The sequence below is a fragment of the Pinus tabuliformis genome, chromosome 5_2 (genome assembly GCF_031772625.1).
Source record: "Pinus tabuliformis cultivar Carrire ecotype Pingquan chromosome 5_2, CPIR1, whole genome shotgun sequence".
Lineage (NCBI taxonomy): Eukaryota > Viridiplantae > Streptophyta > Pinopsida > Pinales > Pinaceae > Pinus > Pinus tabuliformis.
Window position 1 is genome coordinate 406,294,893 of NC_142306.1, and position 26,413 is coordinate 406,321,305.

At 40.6% G+C, this 26,413-nt stretch overlaps 1 long non-coding RNA gene across 1 annotated transcript in view; it reads left to right on the forward strand.

The window, feature by feature from the left end:
- LOC149159244 (uncharacterized) overlaps positions 1–25,083 on the forward strand; it is a 162,963-nt gene extending 137,880 nt beyond the window's left edge. Inside the window, exon 2 of the long non-coding RNA XR_016261106.1 lies at positions 24,495–25,083. This is a non-coding gene — a long non-coding RNA (uncharacterized LOC149159244). The remainder of the gene's footprint in view (positions 1–24,494) is intronic.
- The last annotated feature ends 1,330 nt before the right edge of the window (positions 25,084–26,413 follow it).

Genomic DNA, 26,413 nt, shown 5'->3' on the forward strand with positions numbered 1-26,413 from the left:
TAATACCTTCATTTATTAAATCTTTAACTGAGGTCACTCATAGGGTGATTATCAAATCAAGTGGTATTAGAGCTCTAGGCTGTAAGGTTAGACAAGCTTGTGTTGGTTTAGCTATTGAATGCTCACTAGATTAAAGCTCAAATTAGAAGAAAGAGAGTTGGTCGAAACTAATCCTGAAATTGGAAGAGTCTATCCTTAGAAGACAATGTCAGAAGAAGGTTCTGTAGGGCCACACCCTCAATTCATAAAAAGTTTCCTAGCTATAAAGTCTATGGTAGAAGAAATGTATAGGGACTTTAGAAAGCATAAGGATGAAGATTCATCAGGTTCTAAACAAGACAAAGAAGAAGATGAGTCTCACTTCCATGACCACTCAAAAGGAAAAGGGAAAGAGGAAAGCTTTCTCACACCTCCTAATAGCCCTGTGCACAACAAGAAGACATATTTGATCAAACTAGATGTTAAATTTGATTTGCCTATATATGATGGAGAGCTAAATGCTGAAAAGTTGGACAATTGGATTAGACAAATTGATGTTTATTGTAGGGTACAGAACATAGACTCAGACAAGAGCAAGATTCAGCTGGCAAGCCTACGCCTAGGAGGCACTGCCTTGGTTTGGTGGGAAGGCAGAGCTCAAGCTAACATGAAAATACATGGTAAGACCATCTCTGTCTGGAGTGAATTTGTTTCTGCAATCAAAAAGCAGTTCTATCCATTGGCCTACATGCAACAAGCCATGATGAGTTGGCAAACTCTTCGACAGTTGAAAGGGAAAAGTGTGCAAGGGTACACTCAAGAATTTAGAAAGAGAGCATTGATTCTAGGAATCTCACTAGACTCACTAGAAACTCTTTTGAAGTACATTGGTGGTCTACACAACTACATGAGGCATACCATCCTCATGTTTAATCCCACTAGTATAAATGAGGTATCTGTACAAGCTACTCATCTAGAAGCTAGAGGAAAGAATGAAAATCCAGAAGTTGGGGTACCATCCCAACCCACTGCAAGCAAGAACAAGGAGAAAAGAAAGCAGAAGTGGAAAGCAAGGAAGGCTAACACTGCACAGAAAAGCAAAGCTTCATGCACTCACTGTAAAAAGGATGGGCATGATGATGATCATTGTTGGATTCTGCATCCAAAGCTGAGACCTAAGAAGTTCGAGGGCAAGAAGAAGAAGACTGCTGCAGCTATTCAAAAATATTTGGGGTCAGACTTGGGAGATGAAACAACTATTGCAGCCACAGGTATAAAAGGTAAGAATTCTGAAGCATCTACTAGTAATTCTACTCAATCTGTTATTGATGAAAAAAATAAGAGAAAAAGACATGAGCTTTTCGATATTCGAGTTATTTCCAAACATCAAAAGATTGATACTTTGTTTGATAGTGGCTCACAAGTAAATCTAATTTTTGAAGCAATTGTAAAGAAATTGGGGTTAGTAACTACACCTCACAAGAAACCATACCCATTAGGATGGTTGAATGATAAAGCACAGCTACAAGTGACTAGACAGTGCAAACTCAAGTTTTCTTTTGGGTCAGCATTTGTAGATGAGGTGGAGTTAGACATAATTCCTTTGGATATATGTGGAATTGTTTTAGGAAGTCCTTACTTGTATGATAGAAAGGCTATTTTCTATAGAGCTGAGAACAAGTATCTACTTGTTGAAGATGGAATCGAATACTTTGTAAGAGCTCATAAGCTAAAGAATAATTATACCCTCATAAACTCAGGGCAAATGAAAAGAATGATAAATTCATACAAACAATTCTTACAGATGGTTGTAAAGGAAAAGAAAACTGATAAAACCAATGTATTTGAGCGTTGTAATGCTAAGCGGCAAGCTGATTTAGAAAAGGTTGTTTCAAAGTATGAAGTCTTATTTCAAGAACCTAACGGTCTGCCACCCAAAAAGGAACTAGTACATGATACTATTTTGTAGCAAGATGTTCCATTGCCTAACATTGGGATGTATAGGTTGTCAGCTTTAGAGAATGTTGAAATCAAGAAGCAGGTGCAGGAGTTGCTCGAGAAAGGGTTCATCAGGCCTAGCACATCACCATGTGGGTCACCAATCGTTTTGGTGAGAAAGAAAGATGGCTTGTGGAGAATGTGCATTGATTACCGAGCACTGAATAAGATAACAATCAAAAATTGTTATCCCCTCCCTTGCATAGTTGATCTTTTAGATCAATTGAAGGAAGTCGTTTATTTCACCAAGCTAGACTTGCACAGTGGATACCATCAGGTTAGGGTTGCAGAACAAGATGCATGGAAGACTGCTTTCAAAACAAAGCAGGGATTGTATGAGTGGCTGGTTATGCCTTTTGGCTTGACCAATGCTCTTGCTACTTTCATGAGATTAATGAATGATGTACTCAGACCTTTTCTTGATGATTTTGTTATTATGTATCTGGATGACATTCTGATTTTTAGTAAAACATGGGAAGAACACTTAAAGCATGTTAAGCAGACACTAGATGTTTTGAAAAGAGAAAAACTTTATGTTAAACTCTCAAAATGTGAATTTGGCAAAACATCTCTAAACTACTTGGGTCATATAGTAGGGGGTGGTGAATTGAAAATAGATCCCTATAAAGTGGTAGTCATTGTGAACTGGCCTAAACCCAAGTCTGCTACAGAAGTAAGAAGCTTCTTAGGAGCAGCACAATATTGGAGGAAGTTCATTTCTAACTTTTCCTCAATTGCAGCTCCCTTACATGCTTTAACAGGATTGAACAAGGTGTTTCAGTGGGGAGGCAAACATCAGAAAGCCTTCGACACCTTGAAAGAAAAGATTAGTACAACACTTGTACTAGCACTGCCCGATCTGCAAAGACCATTTGAGATCCAAACTGATGCCAGTGACTATGCCATGGGAGCAGTATTGATACAGCACAGTAAACCCATATGTTATCATTCTGAGACTTTTAATCCTGCAGTAGTTAACTATCCTACATATGATAAAGAATTGTATGCATTAGTTCAGAGTGTGAAAAAGTGGAAACATTACTTAATGGGCAAAGAGACAGTAATACATACTGATCATCAACCACTTAAATATCTACACTCCCAAACTAAGTTGCAGCAATCAAAACATTACAGATGGATGGGTTTTCTACAACAGTTTCATTTAGTCATCAGATATAAAAAGGGCATACATAACAAAGTTGCAGACATGCTATCTAGACCCATTATAAATGCATCTACTATACTTAATCATAATTATGTGCTACATGAAAGCTACATTGAACAATATGCTCAAGATATAGACTTTAAAGATATATATGCAACTTTGAGTCAAGGCAAAAAAGTAGAAGAACTGGATTATCCTGTAAAGGACCGACTCTTATACCATTGTTGGAAGCTCTACATTCCACAAATTGAGAGAGTAAAAATAATTAGGGAAGCACATACTTCTTTGATATCAGGGCACTTTGGGGTAAGTAAAACAATGGCACAGCTGCAAAGATTTTGTTATTGGCCGAAAATGAATGAGACAGTTTCTAGATATGTAAGAGGATGTACTATGTGTGCTAAAAGCAAGCCCAACAACATAAGACTAGGCTTGTACACTCCTTTACTAGTACCTTCTCACCCTTGGGAAAGTGTTTCCATGGATTTTGTTGGAGGACTACCTAAATCTAGGAAAGGTCATGATTATCTATATGTTGTTGTGGATAGGTTCAGCAAAATGTGTATTTTGATACCTTGTAATAAATAGAATACAGCTGAATAGACTGCAAAATTGTTCTTTGAACATGTATGGGTTCATTTTGGATTACCCACTTTCATTGTATCCGAACGAGACATCCGATTTGTGGGGAAGTTTTGGTCAAGTCTGTGGGAACTGATGGACACCAAACTAAAGAAAAGCACATCTTTTCATCTACAAACTGATGACCAGACAAAAGTAGTTAACAGGACAGTGATCCAATTACTTAGATGATATTGCAGCAAACATCCTAAGCTTTGGGATGAACATTTGTGTTATGTGCAGCATGCTTACAACAAAGCAAAACATGCTTCTACACAGAGATCTCCTTTTGAGACCTGTTTTGGTTTCACACCAAGGTCTCCTTTGGATTTTGTCTTTTGTAAATATACCATGGTTGATGGACACAGTGATGTGGACAGGGCAACTAGGTTCATTGAACAGATCCAGGAGATCCACCAGGCAGTAAAGGAACAGTTGGAAAAGAGCCAAACCAAGTACAAGGCTAGGCATGATAAGCATCGGATGGAGCATAGTTTTTAAGTTGGTGACCAGGTTTGGCTGTATATCAGCAAGGACAGGATGCAAGGTGAAGGTAAAAAGCTAAAGCCTATCAGGTATGGACCCTTTAGGATACTTGAGAAGATTGGTGAAAATGCTTTTCGCCTTGATCTACCAGCTTACATGCACATCTACTCAGTCGTAAATGTAGATTGCTTGAGATTGTTTGAACCTTCAATGATTGAGGACCCTGAAGAGCAGAGTCGGTTGCCTTCTATCGATGACCTGCTACCTAAATATCTTAATGAATTGCAGGAAGGTGAGGACGACGTGCAGGGGAGATGTTGAGTACCTCAAGATTGGGCTCAAAGGTTCAAAGCTGAGCAGTGCAAAGTGGATTGAGATTGGACAAGTGAGAAACCAATTCCCTCACTTAGTCGATGCTTAAAAACCAACTTTTGGTGGTCCAAAAGCTTTTCAGTGGGAAGGCCGTGATCCGAATTGGATCCATGAAGAAAAGTCATCAACAAACTATGACTGTATCAAGTCGGACAGTCATCAAAATTGAGGAAACAACGATCAAAAACACCTCTGAACCAGTGGTAGTTGGCAGCCAGCGTGGAACGACGAGGACCCTGGTCAAAGCATGTTGACCGAGGCCCATGGAGACTGTGCAGGAGGCGAAATTAGCCCCTAAGAGACCTGGATCGGGAAACAGAGGCAGTTTTCATGCATCGCCGGGTGAAAACCCTTGAAATGGAGAAGCCCCGAGCGCTTGGTTGCATGGAGAGCCGGGAGAACCGTGGGGAAAATGCTAAAGGACAAGGCGGGACCCGCGCTCTGAAAAACTGGTGGTATTGATAGGGGGCACCCTCAAGTGGTAAGCAGAATTGGTGAAAACAGAGCGATTCCACTCAGCGGTCAATGCATGGCAAGCGGAGGAGAGAGAAAACCGTTGTTGATCGTGCGCTAACGGTCGAGCAAGTCAATCGCGCAAAACGTGCGTATGGTGTCGGATCTGGAGGCCCCAGATCTAACGGCTGAGATCGCACCCGATGGGGAAAGCGGAATCGACGGGGGATTAAGTCGCAGTTTGTAAAGATTTGACGTCCAATTTGACTGCCAAGGTGACAGAAGACTCATTCCACAACGTAATGGAAGAACCGAACCGACGAAGCCAGTTGGCGCAGTTGCAGGAGGACATGTGGCCACTCCCTATGAACCTGATGATGACGCCGAACAGGGAACTCAAAGCGAAGCTGTAACAGGCGATCTGATGGGAAGTGGAAGAGGAATCACACAGCAATGAGATCGAATGGCCTTAAAGCCATGCACAGGAAAAGCAAAAACAAAGAACACCGGAACCCAGAGAGGAAGACGAGAAGGAAAAAGAAGGAAAAACAGAGAAAGGAAGACAGTGAAGCAAAAGCAGAACAGAAGACAGAGGGCTGAGTTGACCAAAGGCAGCATCGAGCACCAGAGAGCTTGAGAGATTCAAGCCATCCCAGAGAGGATTTGTCCGGATTGAGCACCATACTGGGCTCTCTCCATTAAAGACCAGAAAGGTCACAGAGCTGGTAAGGAAAAGAGTCTGTGTACTCTAGTGGCTTGGGGCATCCAAGAACCACCCTGCCAAGCAAATTCCGTTTCAAGAGACTCACATTGAGATCCTTCATTGTAATTCTCTGCTTTAAGACACAATAAAAGAAGGCCACCACTGATAGCTGGACCGGAGACATAGCCCTGGAGGATAGGGTGAACTCCTTATTAAATTCTTGTGTTCTTATATTGCTTACTGTATTTCTTTGTTGTTTTTCCATTTCAAGTGTCTGTGTATTTGCAATCTGATCGATCTGTTGCCTAAATAACATAGACACACACCAGAACATGAATCTGTAATACCTTCATTTATTAAATCTTTAACTGAGGTCACTCATAGGGTGATTATCAGATCACGATGAGAGGGATCCAAGAAAAATATCAGCTGCCATGAATAAGATTACCCACATGGAGTTTGGCCCTAGTTGCCGATTTTAACACTCCCTCTCAACGAGGGAGAACTCCATCCGCTGATCCATATGTCTGACTGTACTATCTCTGCCATCAGTGCCCTGCACTTCTCTGCTCTGCTCTGATCTGCTGAGCTCTGCTCTGCTCTACTTTGCTTTGCTCTGCTCTGTTGAACCATGAAGAAGAAGAATTGATTGAGAATGTCTCATACCATTTTCTACTGACCCGAAGTCAGTTTCATCTAAAGGGAGTGTGTCACATCACTCTTACTGACCCGAAGTCAGTTTTATTGATCCCAGATCAATATCACAAGAGAGTGTCTCAAACCACTCATACTGATCCCAGATCAATTTCATTGATCCCAAATCAATATCACAAGAGAGTGTCTCAAACCACTCATACTGATCCCAAATCAGTTTCATTGATCCCAGTTCAATGGAGGTCATCCTAGCATAGGGAGTACGGTAGATACAACGATCGTCCATCGATAGAACTACTATGGTCCCTATCCTCATTTCACTGCTCATTGATTAGATGAGAGATACTTCCCATGAGTCCCAGACTGCATGGGTAGGATGCCTCGATAGGAGAACGAATCATCCTGTCCATAGGAGAACGAATCATCCTGTCAGTGGATGCCATGGAGAACGAATCATCCTGTCAGTGGATGCCATGGAGAATGAATCATCCTGGCCAACAGTTGCCACAGGGAAAAAATCATCCTGGCCCACAGGAGAACGAATCATCCTGTTCCACAGTTGCCACGGAGAACGAATCATCTTGGCCCACAGGAGAATGAATCATCCTATTCCACAGTCGCCACGGAGAACGAATCATCCTGTTCCACAATCGCCACAAAGAACGAATTATCCTAGCCCACAAGAGAACGAATCATCCTGCTCCACAGTCGCCACAGAGAACGAATCATCTTGGCCCACAGGAGAACAAATCGTCCTATGCCACAGTCGCCACGAAGAACGAATCATCCTGGCCCACAGGAGAACGAATCATCCTATTCCACAGTCGCCACGGAGAACGAATCATCCTGTTCCATAGCGCACCACCAGGGGTGGGTGAGTCGCCCTGTGGTTGTATGTTTCTCCAGTATGTATCCCAAGCCCCCCAAAGCTCCCAGAGCTCAATGCATGCAACATGCAGAACCCTTATAAGAAGGTCTCTCAACGACTCCAAGTCGTTCGGGAAAGTTATAGATTTGACCTTTCCTTGGGGCTTTGACAAAAAATGTTTGCAACCTGTACATCAGTCTCAATGTGATGGAGCCTCCTCGCTCATCGACTTACCATATCCCAGATAAGGCAGTATTTGATGTCTATCTGCTAGAGCAATCATCAAATATGGGATTCCTCAATAATCGAATCCCACCTCTGGTTGTCACAGATAATCACATTGGTATTCATCATGTGCACAAACAGCTCACTTAAGAGCTTTTGCAACCATGCAGCTTCACACGAGATCATACTCGTAGCTGTGTATTCAGTCTCGGTGGTGCTTATAGCAACCGATTTCTGCTTCCTGCTCATCCATGATATCGAAGCAGAATCCAAAGAGAACGAGCACTGAGAAATGCTCTAGTGATCCTCCACACTGCCTGCTCACTCAGCATTCAAATAATCATGCAGTTTCATATTTCCGGCAGTGTATCTCAATCCATGAGAGATTGTGCCCCGAAGATATCTTAGAAGATTCTTGGCACCAATCCAGTGAGGCTCAACCAAATATGAGCTCACCATGCTAACTGCAAAACATATGTCTGGATGGAAGTTCACCAAGAACATCAACGCGAATGAGTTTATGAAACTCATAGGCATTTCCCAAATCTGGTTCGACATCACTACCATATAATTTCTGAAAGTTAATATCCTCGAGGTAGTCACAGGCTTGCAGTTTATCATTCCACATTCGAAATCCAACTCCCTCTTACTTCTGCAAATGAGAGGGTCTGCACCTGTTAGAAATAGGTCGTCCTCATAAGGTGCTGGTATGAGAGGTTAATCATCCACAACCTTCGGGTAATGGTTTGGATCGGTTTCACTCCTAGTGAATCTCAACTTCATCTAACAGCTATCAGTCTTCTCATACTATGCCCGGGGAGTTTTGCTCCAAACCATAGAGGGCTTTCTTCCACTTGTATACATGAGATTCCCGATCATGAATCTCAAACTCCTTGGGTTCTTCTAAACCTGTGGACCTACTACATGAGGGGAACGGTCCCCTTGTAAGATTTTCTTTTGGTACATCTCAGACATGTACTTTCATGCTCTTTTTGAATTCAGGCATCCCTGTCACCATCTGACTCACAGACCTTCGGTGCTGTGTCAATGGACATGGTCCCCAGTGGACTTCCTGCAACTTGATACAACCCTGAACTCAAAAACATCTTTGAAAATTCTATTTTCAAACACGTACCTTTCCATCGATGAGTGCCACCCTGAAACCTTTGACTTCCATTAATGGACACCAGGTTCTTCTTGTGATCAGGTACATAAAAGAGATTCTGTAAATGAATTGAGTTACCCTCATTCAATTGAGGGATAACATTCCCTACACCCTTTCTGGGATAGGTGGCATCGGCTCCAAGTATAATCCCACGATTGTTTCCATCTCTACCAAATTAGAGAGTGCACCCATCTATCTGGGGTTCCTTGCTTTCTTTGAAGAGTCGACCATTTCCTTGATGACCTGCATTACCTGTCATTCCTTTGATCATTGAAGATGTCCCTGGAATGATTGTTATCTTCATCAAGAGATGTGTCTCTGCCATTCAGACACTCCTTCGCATAATGGCCGAACTTATTGCAACCAAGGCATCCGCCTTTCCTTCCACCCTTAGATCCAAACTTCCCAATGAAGTGATCTTTAGGTAGGCCATCAGAAACTTTCGCTGCGCCATTCTGATAATATTCTCTGCTTCGACTTCACCCTCGGTGAATTTGAAGAGGGATGAGGAATCCACTGATCCTTTTGTCCTTTCCCAACTGTCTTTGGTGATTGCTCTTTCACTCTTGCTTGGGCATTGTCTTCACCTCAGCTCTGATACCATGTTAATTTTAGGTATGTTCTATGCTAGAGCAATTTATTTCAATTTTCACAGTTAGCTCAATATCTTTTCTAGATTAGCAATCACATCAGCATTAAAGTAAACTGTAGATAGAACATAAGTATAAATCGCAGAAGACAAGCCAAGACAAGAGGACACAAGATGTAGCGCTAGCCAGGGACAAACCCCAATGTGGGGAAACCCTTGATCAATTCTTCTTATATGTTCTTCAATAGTTCAGCACAGAGAGAGAGAGATATAGTACATTTACAACAGAAGTCAACACTTTGACTTATCTAGATAAGAGCATAGATCATTTCCAAGAAGATGATACATGAGATCAGTTGAAGACATGCTGCTTCAACTAATTCTCCAAGGTGACTCCTTTACCTATCGTTGTGCTGCATTTCGTCATCATGTTGCACCTCACCGCACTGCACCATGTTGCACCCATCATCGCTATGCTGCATCTCATCACGCTTCATTAATCATGACTGTAGCCATCACTGTACTGCATTATGTGCCATTGCTGCACCATGTTGCCATCCTGACCTATGTGTTGGCTACACCTTGCTTGCTTGTTGTCCCTAACATGCTTATTGTCCTTAGCATTCTTGTTGTTGCATGCTAGTTGTCCCTTGCATGCTAGCTGTAACATAGCATGCTTGGTGTATTTGCTACTAAGTACCATACAACTGTCCCCATGTTAGTTAGCTATCCCTTGCATACTGCTCTCCTTTGGAGATAGATGCTCCGGCGGTTTCGGCAGTTCCCGGCAATTCTGGTTGTTCCGGCTGTTACCGGTAGTTCTGGCTGTTCCTGGCAGTTTTGATTGTTTCCAGCAGTCCCGGCAATTCCGACTTTTCCGCCAGTTCCGGCTTTTCCGGCTTTTCCTGCAGTTCTGGATTTTCTGGGTTTTCTAGCAGTTCCGTCTTTTCCAACAGTTTCGGTAGTTCTGACTTTTTCAGCTTTTCTAGCAATTCCGGCAGTTCCGGCTTTTTCGACTTTTTCGGCATTTCTGGCAGTTCTGATTTTTCCGGCAGTTCCTGCTTTTTCAGTGGTTACGGCTTTTCCGGCTTTTTGAGCAACATAGAGTTTATTCTCCCATGACTGCATTTAGAACTAGGGCATGTTATTTAGGGCAACGTATACCCTAGGGCACTCCCTCTAGCTCTCATCTTCATCAAACCCAAAACAGGATGAAGTGAGATCACAAGAGTGAGTGTGTGTGTGACAAATGACTTCAAGTCCTCTTCTATTTATACTAAAACGTAGAGGTTAAATAGACATGACTGTTGGGCTTCTGAGCCTACATAAGTTGCTGGCCGACTTGACAATTTGTCCATCATCGAAATAAATTCATATCGTCATAAATACTTATCGGAATCAGATGATCTTTAGATCAATCCTACACCTCTCGATGAGAGGGATCCAAGAAAAATATTAGCTGTCATAAATAAGATGACCCACATGGAGTTTGGCCCTAGTTGCCAACTTTAACACTTTACCCCTTAATATTGTGGAATTTGTCTCTATTATAGCATTCCTTCAATGTATGGGCCATGTAATGTGAGTGAAATCTCCTAGGGGTAAAATTTTACCTTGAAAGGCCATTTCTCTTGCACATCGAAGTATAAAAGCTGCAAGGTTGCTTCTTCTTGACCTAGAAGGCAAAAGAAGTAATCTTGAGGCCTCATTGACTGGGAACCAAGAAATCCTACTCGTACTCAACATAGACTCCATTCTACCAAAGATTAAGGCATTGATCTACCAAGGGTGGTCACTAAAACTCATAATCTCTCACATCCTTCCAGGACTAGCCACATTGGGGTACCTAGGGCATCAATTTCCCGACAAGCTAGCCATCAAAAGAATTCATTCTCCTAGGGTCTCCTATGCTGGACTTTCCTCTATCTCTCCAATTTTGAAGACATTCAGATCGTAGAGTTGGGAGAAAATACAAACCCTAGCTCCGAGATCAAAACTTGCCTTGCCATCCCCAAGGCTAGTACCTCACAGGGTCAAAACAATATCTTTGAGTGAAAATAATTTCTTTGATCTTTTCCCCACCTTGTCTAGGGTAAGAATATCATTGGTTTCTACATACTTTTCTCATACCCTAAATCGGGTCCACCAAGCTCCGTGTGGTCCCGCTCCTTTAAAATGATCATTCTTCAAGAACCATTTGTGATACCAATTCTAACAAGGATTTTAGGGATTGGGGAACTATTTCACAAGCCTATTCCCATAAACCTAACCCTCAAAATCCTCTCTTCCTTTCCCTAGAATACATAATACCTTGCTTAGTGAGCAAGCAAGCTCCATCTTTCAAACTTTTTTGGGAAAGGGTCTATTTGGGTCACTCATATCCATTGACTTATCATTCATTAGTGACTCCATACATATCGAGTCTCCTCCCATCGGTGAAAGTCCGTAAATAGAAGGGAGCCTTAGCTGAGGTGACAGTGGGCTAAGTCTCCATTTGTTGCCCTTGGCCTAGCATTTTCCCTTTAGGGATCCCCCTTAGGTCCCTTGCTAGTTTGAGCGGTAACAAGCTTCTCACCAAAAGTATTGTTATTATGCATGTTATTTTATTTTAGGGGCATCATTAGTTTAGATTAAGCCATTCGAATTCATTAGAGATTGTATAAATACAAGTGAGGTGATTCATTTTCATCATCATCACTTGGAGTGGGTTATTAGCTCTTGTGAGATTTTCGCTATTCCTTTTGGAGGATGAGTTTGGAGGATATGGATGAATTTTGATGTTTGGATCTCTATCTTGTCTTGGAGCTTCATTATTGGCATAAAATGATGAAAAGATATACTCTTTTGTACATGTAAGTGCTCTTTTCATGCTTATTCTTGTTATTTACTTTGTCACATGAATGTTGATGGGATTTTTGCTATACAAGTTTGAAATTTGTTGCTTTCTTATATGAATGGGTGGAAATTTTGATCTTTTATAGTGTTGCATCATGTCATGGGCCATGTATGAATGGGTGAATGTTCCTAGAGATAATTTATACTAAATACATCTCGATAAGTCATCAATTATTGCAAATCGAAGTATAAAGTCCTTAAAGTAGCTGCTCTCGTGCCCTAATGCCATGCGAAGTTGCTTGAAGGCCTCCTTGATTGGGTGAATTCTTTCCAAACAATAAATTATCCTTGACTCCATCTCTCCCAAAGGACAAGGCACTAATCCTCCATAGGTGGTCACTTTCAAAGCTTATTTCTCTCACCTCTCCTTCTTTTTGTAGTCCTAGCCTCCATAGGTCATCTAGGGAATCAATTATCTCACCTGCTATCCATCAAAAGACTTTGATCTCTTTCCCACTATTGAGTTGGGGTTCTCTCCAGAGGCCCTCCAAATTTCACGAAATTCCGATGAAGGGATCTCAAGATATTGGAAGCCCTAGCTCAAGGATTGTTTCATGCCCTAGGTTTCCCTTGGCTAGTGACCTCACTTGAATCATTGCACTTTATTCCAAGAATATTTGTCCAGCCTCAACCTCATTTTCCTCGTTAGTATTATAAATAGGGTCACTATCGAAATGATGACTTCTAATATCCCATTTTCCCTCATTTATGTGGAAGAAATTAGAAATGTCAACATCACAAGGAGCCACAATATCCATATCTTTTAAATATTTATTAAGCACCCTTTCTTGAATGATAGGTCCCACTTCATCATTTTCATTCTTATGGACTTCAATGGAGCTCCCATTTACATCATGTTCACACCCAAATCCCAAATTTGCAGTCAAAAGGTCTTCCATAGATTCTTCATTTGCTTGGTCATCATGACTTTCCTTAGAATCATCATTTTCATCATGGCTAGGAAGGGAGGGCTCCTCTTTCTCCTTTTCTTGGAGAATATCACCCAAAGTATCTACAACAAAACCCTGGTAAAAAAGCTTAAGGAGAAGGGCATTGGTAGGATTTATTTTATATTCTTGTCGCATCTCATAGAGCTTGGATCCTTGTTGACAAAATTGGGAAAGGATATCTCTAGCTTTATATCATTCTACCAACTTTTGATAGGATTTTTTATATTTATCCATTCTCTTCTGCAATATTTGGCAGCTTTTGGGATCCAGATCCTCATCATACTCCCCAGAGGAGATGCTTTCTAGATCATTGCTATTGTTTCCCAAATTTGGAATTGATGACTCCTCCACATCATCCTTGCTATCTTGGTCATATAAGTATTCTATGATTTCATCGGGTAAAGTGCCATGTTTTTCTTTAATGGCATGGCACAAGGATTTGAATGCACCAGTGTAATAGGCAAGCTCAAGGAAAAGATAGTCAAAGGTATTTTCTTCATATTCTTGTTGTACATCATAAGGTCTTCCCTCTTCCTATTATAGAGGTCGAGTAAGAAATCCTTATCCTCATGCTTCACTACATGGTCACAAAATTCATTCCATTCACCCAGCCTTTCCTGTAGTTTTTGAAAGTCTTGAGGATCAAGGTCATTATAAGGAAAGTCAGGGACAACTTCTCTTTCACTATGGTCCATTTTTCATGTTTTTGTTTGTAAAGAAAATGTGGAGTCACCAAGTTGAATTCTTAATGCCTTGATATATGCTGGCTTCACCCTACACGCATTAACTCTGAAGTTCAATTGAAGAACTAGGGCTTCATTATTTCAATGGAGTCACCAAAATGATATGTCAATATTGTCATATGGGGAACAAAACACACATCTCGTGTCCCCGATAGCAGTGCCAAAAATGTTGCCACACAATCTAGCAGGGATCCTAGGAAGGGTACTTGTTACCCACCACCTATGGGTGATATCCATAGTGGGGAAATTTCTCTCCTATATGGTCCTCAGTTGGCAGCCAGTGACCCCTTGCAGCCACCAAATAATTCGATGTGCCAATATCTTCGCTGCCTAATCTAGCCATATGCTCCCTTTCCCATCTATTATGATCGTATGTTTGAAGGTGGGCCTTCAAACCCTGAAGGTATGGCTTTCATTGTAGTTGGGTATTTTTTTACTTATCGTGGACACTTTTGAGCATGGCTTAGTGGGGGGATTCGATGGAAAGAGTGGTTTGGTTTGTACTCTTGTATCCTCTGTCCAATTTGATGGTTAACCTTCTATCCTAGTCCCATGGGATCTCTTTTATTAGCTACTAGCTTTAGGGGTGGCACTACATGGGAAACCCCGATTTTGGTTGCATGGTCCCGCATCTCAACACCATATACATCACTCCCCTCCACTCATTATAACCCCATTCACCATATTTTCCATCCAGGTCCACACTTGTCCATTGGGTCCACAAGGAGTTAACCTCCCCCTCCCCTTGTCCACACCTTGGGTCGGGCCTTGAATGATGCCCCAAAGGTTGATGCAACTAAAAGGAAAGGAAAAAGCATAATTTGGCCACTCTCAACAGGAAATGTACCATAAAATGTAAAAGATGGTCGAGACATACAAATTTAGCACGTGGGAAAATCCAACATGAGCTCCTACCCCTATCATTATGGCCATCACCTTGGGTCCTAGGGCCCCTTATATCGTCCCCTTTCATCATTAAGGAACCCATGATTGTCCCAACCCCTAGTGGGCAATAAATTTCCTGAAGATGAACCACAGTTGGGGGTTCAAAACGTCGATTATCTAACTGACATTATGCGATGGATCCAGAAAAATATTTGAAACAATTTCCCCACCTTAAGGGGGTATTCACTACTATATCTCACACATCATGCTCTCATCCCCTGGAACCCCAAGCAATTATAAAAGGAAAAATCAATAAACGGAAAAAGGCATATTAAGAAGGGTGGAAAAATAAAGGCTCAGGTAACCCATGTACCATGATTGCTCCCTCCTTCATTCATACACCCAAGTGTGGGCTTGCCTTATTGTAGCTACCCTTGTACTATGGCATGTTGCTTGGAGCCTTTCCCTTGATGCCCCACTCTTTTCCATCATTATATCACATGCCACCTACCATTTGATGGATGTACCATGGACATGTCACTCCCCTTTAGAGGTTGAAACCACCTAATAGGGTCCTTGGTTAACCTTCTTCTTGATCTTGGAGACACTTGCACGTTCTAAAACACATTGTGGAATGGCATGGCAATATGAAGTGTCCACTTGGTTCCACGATCTGTAAGCACATCAACTCAATTGCATTAATGTTTGGTTGTACTGAAAGGTGAGCGGTCACATTAGATCTTATACAGGATTGCAGGTGGGTCTTCATCTTGGGTTTAGTCTCCCTATACGGTGTCCAAGCCCTCTAGAGGGTGATATTGGCATTTGTAGGGTGAGCGTTGAGACTCGAGAGCCACGGGCCTCCACCATAGCAAAGAGCAGATTGGCACACCATGGGATCCTTCAATTCCACTCATTGCTTGCTCGTGTTCCATTTATTTGACAATGATGGTACAGTGGAATCTCAAGTTTTGTGAAGCTCTAGCTCGAGAACCATTCTCCCTATTTTTCCTTTGGTTAGTGGCTTCATTAAGGGTCATTGCATTAAAGTATCAAAGTCAAATCCACTTTCTTTGATCCTTTTCTTCTCCCTCACTTGGTCAAGACCCTTTGTTTGAAGTTTCACCCCAAACTCTTGACCTCGTTTGGGTCCACTAGGGTTTCATTGTCGTCTTGCAGCCTTGTCATTCCAATTTCACAAGGATTACATAGAAAACCCTATTCTCATACGATTCTTAGGCCTAGGGCACTTCATGTCAAGAAATACTCAACCCTATGTCTAGGTCTCCCTCTAGCCCTTCTTGGAGAGCCACACATCTTGCTTCTAAAGCAAGCAAGCCCTATCATTATAGTATCTCCTTTGAATAAGCTCTTGAAATCACAGCCTCCACACCATTGATACATTATTCTTAGTGATTTCCCTAATACCAGGACCCCTCCTATCAATGAAAGTTTGTAAAGTGCAGGGAACTTTAGCTGAGGAAATCACTTGAATGATAGGATCAATGGCATGTGGTGTGATTTCCGAAGCCCATTCAAAGGAGAGGCTCAAATAATGGCTCAATTGCTTAAAAGAGAAGTTAATGGTTTTCCAAGAAAGGCTTATGAGGAGAGCTAGACCTAGGAGGAAAGGTTATTCAATCACAAGGGACACTCTTAAACCAAAGGCTTCCTAAAGATGCAAGTTCTTTCTTTAGGGTTGTGTAAGATAACGACCATATAAAGGTTCGGGACCACAAGAGAGACCTATAGAAAATCAAAGCAAGGTCGAGGGCTAGAAGGTGATCTTCAAGGATATATCTAGGTTAAGCAAGGATAAGAAAAGCCAAAAGAATAATTAACTTCCTTTGAGTTTTCAAGAGCAAATGTCCTTTGGAATGCTAGCAACCAAAGAAGTTTAAAGCTAGAATCGATGATGGAGCTAGGGCTTGATATTTCCCTCAAACTAGTCATGGGAATTGCCTCAAATTTGGAGGGTCAATAGAGGACACTATAGCGTAGTAGCCTACCAATTTTCACTCAAAAAGACCCCTTCTAAAGCAATTCGCACTAGGCCCTAGTTGAACTTCTAGGGTTAGGGCAAAAAAAATGGAATTTCTCTTTATTAAGGAGAGCTATGCAGCGTTTGCTAAACCTAAGAGGAAACAACTCGACTACAAGAGGTATTTATACTTCGTTTAACAAAGGTTGATGGGTATTCGAGGATGCAACAAGCAAAACGAGCCTCTAGGAACATTCATTCAAATTATCTAATGTGTAATGCATGCAATGCTTCAAAATCCCAGTGTTTTCATGAATTCACATTTAATTGGGGCACATGTACGATTATGACAAGACATTCCATACATTAGACATGTAACAAATTAAAGATATAACATCAAAACAACACTTACAAGATAATGTGAGTATATCCATCCATCACAATTGCAATTAGAAGCTCCAAGACAAGATAGCAAAAATCCCAAACATCAAAATGCATTAATGACATCCAATTTTGTCCATCAATTGCAGGTCTAAATTCTTTTTGAAGAGAAAATCCCAATCCAAATGATGATGAGTTACAAATGAGGCTCTCCTTTAATTTATATGAGCCTCTCACAAGTTCAAATGGTCTAATTAGCCCTATTAGGCCCCTAAAAACAATTTTAATGTGCAAATAACAACCCTATTGATGACAAGCCCACCAAATAGCTTGAAAGTATAAAAATAAGCCTTCCTAATGAGGTCGAAATGATAAAATAATGGTGCAAAGGGTCATTGCAAGGCCAAGATAAGTCCTCCATGTGCCATGATGAAGAGGAGGGCTCTCAAAATGATGACCAAGGGGGTGGCCCCTTGGTTTCCAAGCAAAACATCTGTGGTGCTCCCAAGTGGTTGTGGGGCACAATCAATGGTCTCATGGGTCTCCAACTAGATCAAACATGTCGATGCTCCATCAATAAGGGCTAGAATGATGACACATGCCCTCCCATGTCTCTCCATATGAGACAACACCACATGCCATCTAGGCCCTAGATTAGCTACCAAGTGTCAGGTGCAATTATGTGGCTGGTTGGGCAACATGGTCCAAGTGCATCATCATATCTGTGTAATTGGGGCACGAGCAAGAAATATGTGGCGCTGAAGAAGCCCATGGTATGGCAATCAACACTCTGTTGTAGTGGAGGCCCATGGCTCTCAATGCTCACCCTACAGGCGCCATTATGACCCTTTGGAGGGCTTAGATCCCGTATAGGGAGACCAAGTCCAAATGGATACCCACCTGCAATCTTGTATAAGATCCAATGCATCTCCTCACCTTCTAGTACAACAATCCATTAGTGCAATTGAGTAAATAAGCTTGCTAAACAAAGGGAAAAAGTGGACACTTCATAGTGGCATGCCCTTCCAAATTGGCTTTAGAAGGTACAAGTGTTTCCTTGCACAACAAGAGAGGTTAATAAGGTACCCTATTAGGTGGTTTCTGTTGGAGATTGTAACTAGTTTTGGTCTTCATAATTATCATTTGTGTTATGTCATGATGTAATTCTTATGTATTGGAAAAAGAAAAGAAAATTGACTTATTAAAGCATGAGTTACATGCTTGGGTCATTGGTCAATAGGTCAAAGCACCCATTGTGTGCTCTAGGGTTTTTGTCTTGAGTCAAAGTCAATATCATAATGTAAAAGACCCCATTGGGCAAAGAAATAAAATATATTTTACTTGAAAAGTGTCTAGAAGGCTCAAAAGAACAGGTCATCCAGCTATCCTAAGTCAGCCTAGAGTGGGCTCAAGAGCCACTTCGAAAGGCTATATATAAAGATACTTCAACCTCCATTGAAACATACATCAAGCAATCACATATTGGATTTGTTCTGAAGTCTGAAAGGGATGCAAAGGTCTAAGAGAGTCAGAATAGTCTAAGCGAAGAAGAAGATAAGTCTCAAAAGTCTGTAGTGCACACATGCAAAGATCCTAGGTTCTGCTAGGGTTTCCACAGGTTCTGAAGTTGCAAAAATAAAGAAGACAAAGTTCAGAAGTAAAGAAGATATGTATGGATGGTTGGTTGACTTGTATCTTGAAGGAAGCTATAGGTCTTGTGTTTGGTCTTGGAAGTCTCCTTTGAAAGTTGATAAGAAAGAGAAGTTATTGTGGGCTTTCCCTTGTTGGAGGGGTTTTTCCCTAGCGTGGAGTTTCTATCTTGTGTTCATGTGATCTCTATTGTTTGGCATTTATTTGATGATGAAGAACACACACATAATAATAATCTAAGTAGAAGAACATAATCACAAATAACTATAATGAATGGAAAATGGGATTACAAATGTTTCCCTAATCAGATTTTCCAACAGTTTCAACCTCCAAGGGAGTAACAGGTCCATGGTACATTTATCAAATGGCAGGTGTCATGTGAAATGATGGTGTAACGGAGTGGGGAAACAGGGAAAGCTCCAAGTCACATGTAATGATACAAGGGTAGTTATGATGGAGGAAACCCACCCATGGGTATATGGATGTAGGATGGAGCAATCGCGGTACATGAGTTACCTCGGCCTTTATTTCTCCACTCTTCTTCATATGCCTTTTGCATTTTATTGGTTTTCTTTCTTTTAACTACTCGGGGCTCCAGGGCATGAGAACATGATGTGTATGATAAAGTAGAGATTACCCCCTTAAGGTTGGGCAATTCATCGCCCACCACGGGTTGGGACAATCATGGGTTCCTAAATGATTCAAGGGGCACTCATAGGGGCCCTAGGAACTAGGGTGATGGCCATAATGATATGGGGTAGAGCTCATGTTTTGCATTTTGTGGTACATTTCCTATTGTAAGTGGCCAAATTATGCTTTTAACTTTCTTTCTAGCTGCATCAACCTCTGGGACATCGTTCCAAGCCCGATCCAAAGTGTGGACAAGGGGAGGGGGAGGTTAACTCCTTGTGGACCCAATGGACAAATGTGGACCTGAATGGGAAAAGAGTGGAAAGGGGTTATAATAAGTGGAGGGGTGTGAGATATATGGTATCGGGAAGTGAGACTGCGCAACCAAAATCAAGGTTTACAATGTAGTGCCACTCCTAAAGCTAGTAGCCAATAGAGGAGATCCCATGGGACTAGGAGAAAAGATTAACCACCAAGTTGGGACAAGGGAACAAGATTACCATCCAAGCCCATTCTTTTTGACGACTCCCCCCACTAATCCATGTCCAAATGTGCCTAAGAAAAACAAGCATAAACACCCAATTACATAATGAAAAGCCATACCTTCAGGGTTGGAAGGCCCACCTTCAAACATACAATCATAACAGATGGTTGAATGCACACAATGGCTGGCTCAAGTGGCAGAGAATGGTGGCACATCGAGCTATCTAGTGGGTGCAAGGGGCTACTAGCTGTCAGCTGAAGACAAATCTAGGAGAAAAATTCTCATATAGGGGTCACCCACTAGTGGTGGGTAACACAGTCTTTGACTAGCATTGACATTTTGGTGTTTGGGAATACTTTGACTTGGTTTGAGTTTAGTTTTGGATTTGTTCTTGGAGGTTGCATTATTTGGCACAAAGATCAAGGCACTTTGGGCGGTTTTGACTTATGTTGACCATAGGTTTGACTGTAGTTTCTCTCTCCTTTGATCAAGCAATTTTGGGGTTGTTTTGACTTGACTTTCACCAACAAAGTCAAAGGAAAAGTCGTTGACCTTTGACTCATGGTTTATGAATTAGATCATTGTAATCTATTTGTTGAACATTTTATGACAATCTAATAAGAAGAAGAATTTGAAAGGTTTTCCCTCTTTGGGGTTTTTTCCTTGGTCTTTGACCAAATCTTATCTCTCTTATTGCTCTTGATTGTCTTCTATTGTACATTGCATTTGTTGTTCTATCTACAATTTCTATTAATCTTTAGAAGATTGAAATTGATTGTTAATTGAAGAAAAGGATTGGGCTAAATAATTGCAATAACATAGAATAGTGGCAAATTAACAATTTGACAACACTAGGATTTACCAAAAATGAAGCAGATTCGAACCTTTACTTTAAGGTTGTGAAGAATGCACCTGTGATCCTATTATGATATGTTGATGACTTTTTTGACAGGTGCCAAGCCTCTTATCATTCAGTGCAAGAAGCAGTTGGCTTCCAAGTTCGTTATAAAGGATCTTGGGTTGATGCATTATTACTTAGGATTAGAAGTATGGTAGAAACCTAGTGAATTCTTCCATGGTCAAGGGAAGTATGTGATAAAGATCCTTAAGAATTTCGAAATGATGGATTGAAAATCCATGGGAACTACTATGTTGACTAACTTGAAGAAGTCAAGAGGCTATGCCTCCAGTTTGGTAGATCCATCTATTTATAGGCAGCTAATTGGTATGTTGATGTATTGGGTTAACACCAAGTCGGACATTTGCTTTGTTGTGAAAACTTTGAGCCAATTCCAGATAGAACCAAGACATGAGCATTAGATTGCAACTAAGCACATATTGAGATATTTGTGTGGTATAGTGAATTATGGTTTGGAATATGTTGCAAACAGGTATGTATAGCTTCAGGGATATATAGACACAGATTGGGCAAGAAGTGTTGAAGACAGGAAGAGTACCTCGGGAGTATGCTTTAGTTTGGGATCCGCTATGATATCATGGATGAGTAGGGAGAAGAGGTCAATAGCACTCAACATTTCTGAAGCAGAGTACATCGCAGCTAATGGGGCTTGTACTAAAGCAATATGGCTCTGAAAGTTGTTTGTAGGACTATTCAACCAAGATTTGGAACCAACAGTGATACATTGTGATAATCAAAGTTGTGTGAAGCTTTCAGCGAATCCCGTGTTCCATGACAGGTCGAAGCATATTGAGATCAAGTACCACTACGTCTTTGACATGGTGCAGAGGAGAGCAATAAGGATTGAGTACATATCCATCAATTAGCAGACAACTAATGTTCTGACGAAGCCATTGCCGAGGAACAAGTTCATGTACTTCAGAGACAAGATGGGCCTTGTGGAGATCACCCCTCTCGTTGAGAGGGAGTGTTGACTTATCTACAGCACAGATGGACATGGGTCCAAGAGACCTAGAGGGCTCAACAAACAGTGTTGAGTGAGTGTCTCTTGGAAGAGGATCCTGATCACACACCAGAAATGGTGGAGTGAGGTCTTGGACACTGATCACACACTAAGCATGGTGGAGTGAGGTCCTTCAGCATCTAGACCCTAAGCACACACCCAAAAAGTGGGTGAGGTCCTTGACCTTGATCACACACCGGGTAGGGTGGAGTAAAGTTCGGTTCAACATCTAGACCCGCTAACCAACCAGGAAGGGGTTGAGTGAGCTCTTGGCCCAAAGTGTTCACTAGGAAGGGTGAGTGAGTGCTTTCTAGTTGAGGGTCTCAGCATTTTGGCCTAGGTGGTGGCCATGGGATTCAAGGACTAATCACTCTGGAGGAGTCCTAATATGCTGATGACATTGCCATGGGTTTGGTAGAACCCCAGATATGGCCGCTAGCAAACGCTGATGATAGATGATGATGCTAGTAATAATGGATAACCTTTTCTTTAAAGAAATTTGTTCAATATGAGAACATCTATGACAGTGATTATGAATACCTCCCTAGTTAAGAGGGAGTGTTGAATTTGTAACTATAGTTGGTCTTCATAATGTATTTTTGGTCACTTGATGTAATTATATTTATCATTGTAAAGCATATTTATAATGTTGAAGTGAATTTTTTTTTTTTTTTTCAAAGTCCTATTGCGACTATTAAAAGATGTAAATTTTAATTTTTGAAATGTAATTTTTGGCTCCAAAAAGTGACAAGTTGGCATCCCTCCAAGTCAAGTCGGCCCTGGCCAAGAGACATGCTTATTCACGCTAAACAGACTACCATATAAACACACCTTGAGCTCCTCATTTGGCATATTCACATTCCTCACTCAAGACAACTTCTAGGCAAGAGGAGGTCAAGAAGGACGTGGGACAAAGGAAGAAGGTCGAGTTTCTCTCTCTCCTCTCTCATCAATTCGCACATGTGGATAGAAGTCTCTCTCTTTGATTCACACTATTTTTGGGCATTCTATTGCGGGTGGGCCAAATTTTTTTGGGTTACTAGTCAGTTTCTGAGGGCCAAAATTCTAGGCTACTGGACAGTTGTTGAGAGGCCGAAATTTCTGGATTAGGCAAGCAGAACAAAGTGCAACATCAGTTTGGGTGACTTGACTTGGAGGAGAAGACTATGTTTGACCATAGGTCTTGGTGTGTCTCTTATTGAACATAAAGAAATTCTCTATTGAAAAGATTGTTGGGTTTTTCCCTGTAATGGGTTTTCCCAGGGTAAATCTTGTCTCTCTTTTGTGCATTGTGATCGCTATTGTTCTACTGTTGAATTTCTGAAGTATAATCACCGAATGATATATTGAAATAAGATAAAATAATATCTACATCAAAAGTAATTATCAGAATTTCAGAAATATTGTGCCAACACTAATAGCTCTAGAAAAATCTACAGAATCTGGGTTCATAGATTCTTGATTAAGAGCTTCTTAGGGGGGCACTTCAGTTGGAAGGAAGAGCAACAGATCATTTGACAACTTTGTAGCAGGAAGGAGAAATACACATTGAAACTACTAGAACATCCATCATTCCTCGAGAAAGCACGCAAGAAGAGGAGAAATTCATCTTGATTGACTGTTTTCAAAGCATTATTGGTGATATGATTGAACCAAAGCAAAGGAAGACTCATTCTATGATCGTTGAACTAAAGCAAAGACTTACTCTATGATTGTTGAAGTATTTGACACAGAAATAGAAGCTCATTCTAAACTCTAATTTTTTAAATTCCTCCCTGAGAATAAAGAGTCAGCAAAGCTACTTGTAGCTGTAGTTTTCCCTCATTAGGTTTCACCAAGGTAAATCTTTGTGTGCCTAGGTATGTGAGATTGTGAATTTTCTTCCATTGATTACTTTGTTTAAATGCAAAGTCCATGTTAACAACGTAGTTGATTTATAGACAAATAAAAGAATATAAGTTAAATTAAAATTTATACTGGTGAATTGCCTGGTGATAGACTGAGTGAATACGTATCAATTCTTGCATATTGCAAGTACCAGTTCGTATTGGTACATTAGCATCAACTCAATAAAAGTACCCTATCTTGGGATTTTTGTACAAACCACCTTGAATTGTTACTAACTTTGGCAATTGTTTGATATGGGTGTTGGATAACAACTTTTGCTCCATAAATTAGATAAGTTTGATGTGTTCCTGCCCTAGGAGGAATTGCATTCATGTCTTTGTAAGCAATTATCTCTGAATTTTATAAAAGATATTATTAGCTTTATTAATTCTGGTGACATTTCATTAATTTCATATGCAATGAATTAACTATTCAAGTCAGTATTACTATCAATCTTACAATTTTACAGATTAATGGTTCTTTATAATGGATCATTTTTGTCCTCTGCAAGAATCTGCACTGGAGTTTAGTCAATGAAATCTTCTTTATATGTTACGGGTAAATATTTAGTTGTATCTTGTCGAAACTTCCATGCCTCCTCTAAGAGTGGGGAGGTTCTGCTCCTTGATCATCCTCTGAACAAGCAACCAATTCTGAGTGAAATATGAGACAATTGGCAATTTACGATGACAAATTACAATCATTGTTGTATTTCTGAATATCTTTGTTGCCATAACAATCTTGGGTTTTAACAGGTGTAGATAAAGGTTTTCTAATGGAATTTTTCTCCTTGCTTCTTGATATTCAGTATTGTGCCCAGTATGCTCTCAATGGTGCAACCCATTCATATACCCAGGTTGCTCTATGCGTAATTTCTTTGCAAGGGGTGTTTCATATCAGCAAGAAATTAGCGGAGTCTCTCTTGACATCGAGCACATATTGTTTATCACAATGGAGGCTATTTGAAATTTGGATTTCATGTGCCATTAACAATTACCTCTGAATCAGAGCCCAAAGTGATGTTGCATATGCCACATTGAAATTTGGAAAAATATGCCGTAAAGTCATTTGAGTGCTTGGCCTATCAAGGAAAGTGGGATTGGTGCCAATCATATGGCTAAATTGGAAAAAGAGTCGTTTGCTAAGCTTCAGCAAGTCTCAGTAATAGTTTCTGATTGAAAATTACTACTACATTATGAGCATTTATTGTTTGCATTAATTCAATTTTTGGGGCAACAAGATGCTGAGGAAACTGGTGATGTATGAATATTTTGTTTGATGAAGTTCCACAAATAAATGTGTACCCCCACACCGTAGAGGTTGTGGTTTGCTTAGTTAACTGATGTAATTTTATCCTGTCTATAGGGACTGCGCATTCACATAAAGCATTTGTTCTACTTTGGTTTTTTTTAGCGGAAAATAAAACTGTGCACATTTTTGAGCATCAAGTAGTAGTTTGTAAACTAAGGAACTAAGTCACGTGTTAAAGTTCCTTCAGGTATCTCAGATTGGAATATCAGTTTCCCATTGTAATCATTATATCTTCTTAGCTAATTTTATAGTTCCATGATTTTTGAAAATAACTGGACCTATAGTATTACTGTCAGGCATGGTCTTCCTCATAAATGTTGCGTATTGCATTGATCAAGTATTATGAGCATTTATTGTTTGCATTAATTCAATTTTTGGGGCAACAAGATGCTGAGGATACTGGTGATGTATGAATATTTTGTTTGATGAAGTTCCACAAATAAATGTGTACCCCCACACCGTAGAGGTTGTGGTTTGCTTAGTTAACTGATGTAATTTTATCCTGTGTATAGGGACTGCGCATTCACATAAAGCATTTGTTCTACTTTGGTTGTTTTTAGCGGAAAATAAAACTGTGCACATTTTTGAGCATCAAGTAGTAGTTTGTAAACTAAGGAACTAAGTCACGTGTTAAAGTTCCTTCAGGTATCTCAGATTGGAATATCAGTTTCCCATTGTAATCATTATATCTTCTTAGCTAATTTTATAGTTCCATGATTTTTGAAAATAACTTGACCTATTGTATTACTGTCAGGCATGGTCTTCCTCATAAATGTTGCGTATTGCATTGATCAAGTCGTTTTATTGAAGAAAATATATTAACGTCCCGTGAATGAATGTGAGGCAATTAAATTGTCGAAATCTTTTAGTCCAATGGATAATGTGAGATGTTTGACTTGTAAAATTGTCTTCTAATTGATTGGTTTTGCTAGTTGTTATGCCTTTAGACCTACGGTGCCTGTTCTTTTGAATTTATTTAGTTGGAAGCAGTATTCTATGCTGATTGGTCTTGCCAGTTGTCATGCCTTTAGACCCGGGGTGCCTGTTCTTTTGAATTTATCAAGTTGGAAGCAGTATTCTAATGTTGGTGTATCTTGCTGATATTTTTTGGATTTATTTGATAGTTCTCATAGATTGGTGTAGCCTTTCTTGCTTCATCTGCTCTCGCCTGTATATCATCCTCTCTTGAATCCCATAAATGGGACCCCCAATGAGACCTCTACCCCCTTTGAAAGAAGACTTTAAGCAAAGAGGTTGACTTAGTCATAGGAGGATCTTCCTTCTTTTGCTTCCTGTCGTCTTCTTTCACTTCTTGAATTACATGAGCTTCTTCCCTTTTTCTCTTGTTGTTGTTGTCCTTCTTAAGTTTAGGACAATCCCTTTTGTAGCATCCATACTCTTGGCTTCCAAACCGTT